This window comes from Ascaphus truei, chromosome 20, assembly GCF_040206685.1.
Source record: "Ascaphus truei isolate aAscTru1 chromosome 20, aAscTru1.hap1, whole genome shotgun sequence".
NCBI lineage: Eukaryota > Metazoa > Chordata > Amphibia > Anura > Ascaphidae > Ascaphus > Ascaphus truei.
In genome coordinates, this window is record NC_134502.1 from 18,624,267 (window position 1) to 18,628,650 (window position 4,384).

Sequence of the window (4,384 nt, forward strand, 5' to 3'; positions counted from 1 at the left end):
TGTCTTGATGTAAGCCAACCCGATCCTTGCGCGGTCTGCGCGTCTGTTAGCTGATAGCCTCGTGTAGGGAGTGATTGAAAGCCCAGATGTATTGCACTAAGGGGACCCGCGCATCTCACAAGAACACTCACATGGTGTTCAACGAGTATATCTCTCAGCTCGATCAGGCCGACTCAACCCGGGCAAGTGCTATGATGGAAATTCTCAGCAGGACACCCGCAGCAGCAAGCAGTTAGAATCACTCTTCAATCGGAGGTAGTCAGGCAGTAGCGGTACTCAACAGAACAGCTGACTTCTCAGGGGATCCTCACGTAACTCCGCCCTCAACGTGATGACGCACCCTTAAATATATATATATATTTTAGATGAAGAGATATCTGTAGCGTGTTAGCCGAGCTTAATAATCAAAAACGAATAGACGATACCGTTCTGCGGCTAACGAAATGCTTTTATTTGTGCGAGCTTTCGTGATTCACTGATCTCTTCTTCCGGCGGTGTTACAATGAATGAAGCCAAAAAAGGGTTTTTACTTTAAGACAGTGCATCCGGGAATGTGATCTGTGATTGAAGCTTATCCCTTCCCCCTGTATTCGGATGGTCTGTCCAGTACAAAATTAGAGGTAATAATGGACATGTACAGTATGTGTCCCGTATTACCTCTCTGGACATAGTGACCTGACCGGCTTGGGGAGCCAGTAGATTTCCCTGAGCAGGGCTATTGCTAGGGGGCTGGGCAGCTTCCTCCACCCTGATGTGCTGCATTACCCAGCAGCAGCCAATCAGGAGGAAGTGTCAGGAGTCCTCGGGGTTGGGCCAAGGATAGGAGGAAACAGCATGGAGCGATGAGAGGTGTGTGTCTGTGTGTGTGTGTCTCTAGCTCATTACAGCTTCCACCACCGTGTCCAGTTTTTTGGAGAAGCCACCTGGTAACCCTAGGTGGTTAACATATGCAAAGATCATTGCCCATATTTACTAAGAGATGCTATTCCATAAGACACCTGCCCGCTCCAGAAGACCTTAGTCCAGTCACTTGATTGGCTCATAAAGGTTTCTCCTGGCACTAGAAAAGTGCCAAAGCAGCTCTTATTAAAATGGGCCCATATCACCAATAAAATATGTATACTTAGATTGATGTGGATATACTGATATACAATAGAAATGGTGTTAAATGTCCCCCTAGTCAGCTGATCATTATCAGATCAGACATCAATTAACTGAAGGTTCCGAGCTTCAACCATTGGCAATCAACTGAGCCAGTCTAAATAGGTTACAGGACCTAAAAACAGACACAGTAGGAGTATATGATCTACTTCTAGATGGTCCTTGTCAGTGAAGTGTTACATAAGCATCTTTCCAAACCTGGAAAATGGTCAATTCAATGGTAAAGGTCATTCAAGGACGTAAAGTCTCAGAGTGGGAGGGGGGGGAAAGCCCAGAATATGTACTGTATGTACACCCTTATGAGATATGAATGATCTAATTCAATGGATCGTGGAAAAAAATTAAATAATCTATGTCATAAAATACTAAGTATAGTTGTAGTCACCTGTTCCCCACCCTCCCCTCCCCCAATATGACTTATTCTGAAAGTGAGCTCAATGCGGCTCTTTGAAGCCGATTACCAACTTTATTTCTCTTTTTTTCCCCATAGTTTATTGTATTATTTTTATTTGCAAAGGCCCAAAAGCCTGCAGTAGAGTGTCCACACGGCAACCCCTGTTGCTTATTCTCACTTGCTCCACTTCACCATTCAGCACGATGCCGTTTTCCATACAGGTTACACATGATCTCATTGAACAAATACCTTTTCTTAACCTTCTCAGATAAGTATCATTGAGGTCTACAGATGTCGCAAGCGAGATATTAAATTAGATTTTCGGGGTGGGGGATTCATGGGGTCTGGCAGTCCACGGGGCCACATGATGTAGTGGCTACATCATGCCCTTTTTTCGGGGGCGATCGCTTTCTGTGCTCCTAAGGCTGGGATTATGGTGCCGGCGTCAATGCGTGTACGCGCTTGCGTGCACGCACCCGGCAACCACTCTGCTGTATTTTCTTATGGGAGCTACCGCCGTGCCTGCGCAGTGTTTTGAAAATACAACCAATTTTGTATTTTCAGGCGGCTGCCACGTGACGTCAGCGCAAGTGAGCTGGTTCAGCCAATGAGGGTGAAACGCGTCTACGATATCCTGCAGCCAAGTTCACAAATCGCTTGGGCTGCAGGAGTGCGCGCGGGGGGGGGGGGGGCGCACTAGTTTGCACACGGCCGCGCAGAAACCATAATGCCCACCTAAAGTACGCGATCTGAAACGTAAGGGGACTCCTCTTGTTTCCGGATTAAGCGACGCCGCGATCATGCGATCTCTCCGTGTAGCGTTCGCGTGCTCGCAATTTGCCGTGGCGTGCGGAAATAAACAAGAGAGGTGAAAACAGACGCTGTGGTGTACAATATGGGGGAAGTGAACCTCTTCCATATACAATACACATAAAAGGAAACACTTTATCACTCTGTGGACAATTCGCCGCTGGATGTTTCTGCCACTGGCAGAAGTTAAGGAAACAAACCATTTAAAAAAAAAAAATAAGTTTAATACAATTACAAGACATGAAGAATATAATCTGTAACAAGTTTGAATGGAATGCCCCTTAATTCTGTTCAGTAAATCCTAAATACTTGAGCGTTGACACTGCTGTATACATGGCGAGTGTTTTGGAAGAGCTGATTCATATTGGTCTTCCAAAATACTCAGGATCGCTACTTAATTTCAAGAAAAGATATCTTTTAATGTTTTTGGTCTAATGAAAATAAACACACCCACTGTAGCTGGTGTCGTTAAGGGATCAGTCCATCGAAGGACCCTAGTGTACTAATGGCAGTGACGTGTTTAAGGGATCAGTCCCTCCTAGGGGCAAAGTGTACTAATGACAGTGACATGTTTAAGGGGTCAGTCCCACCTAGGGGCAAAGAGTACTAATGGCTGTGACTTACTTAAGGAGTCAGTCCCTATTAAGACCACAGTGTATTAGTTGCAGTGATATGTTTAAGGGATCAGTCCTTTTCTAGGACCAAACTGTACTTATCGCAGTGACTTGTGACGGGGACAGCCCCTCCCACTTCCAAATTGTACTAATTGCAAAGATGTTTAAGGGGTCAGATCCTCCTAGAATCGAAGCGTACTAATAACAGTGACATGATCAGGGGTCAGTACCTCCTGGGGCCAAGCTAATGGCAGTGACATGTTTAAGGTATTGCATCGGGGTGACATACCGTTTTAAAATCTGACACCTGTAAGTATTTTGAAAAAAAATGTTATAGACCGTTTGCAAAAATTGAGCTGAGACGTGGGAGCGGTTTGATGTCCTCTGACTGAAAAAAAAAAAGAAAAATGGAGCACCCCCTTCTCCCTCCTCCCCCCCCCCAAAAGTAAATAAATAAAACAATCATGCAGTGCAGATTGATGCTTTAAGGAAGATAATTTGATTTTTAAAGTTGGTATAAAAGGTTGGGGATTGGCCAGCTAAATGGGATTGCATCTTAAATGAGGAAATCTATTTTGCTGTCTTGCACCTCGCACTACACACTGCATACAGTACGTACGGATTTCCCTGGAGTGGCAATTATTATACCTTACTGTATTAGACTTATTTGTAGAATGCTACTAAGTGATTAAACACTGTACAGCATATCTTTAATATAGAATAAGTTGGTGGAACCCAAGGGATTATTTTCAGACCTTATATTAATCAGAAGAACCGTTGTCTGCTCTTGTGAAATCAGACGGTGAATGCAGTTCCATCTATAAAATGTAGTAGTCCTTAAAAAGGAGCTGGGGCTCAAGAGGGAGTAATAAAACACAGAAAAAGGAGGAAAGAATTGATGCTATTTGATCAATTTTTCTTATTCCTTTGTATCCTTATTAGTTTTCATATTATAAAGGGATGTACCCTTGCAAAGTGTCCGTAAACCACATGTAGTTGACAAGGGCTAGTTAACAAATGAGAACGACGCCTACGTGGCTCTTTCTATATAAGAGTGTGTAGCCGACAGGCGAAGTGAATGGCATACAACATTTCCTATAGGAATTCTGATGGTTCAGAAAACTGAGCCCAGTATAATGAGTCAAAACTCAAAAAGGGGACTCACTATAAAAGTTGAGCTTAGAAAAAAAAAGATTTATCAAGGAGGTGAAAACTCCCACTCTTTTGATAATTGGGCATCGTTTTACTTACAACAAGTCTTACACTACAGAACTTTTGCCAACCGGGAGATGTTGCTACGTAGAGTCCTCTGTGTTGAGAGCATTGACCAGAGCAAGTTTGTAGGGTTTAACCACTCTAATGTCTCTAGTGAGGTGTCAAACTGGCTTGAGACAAACATACCCGC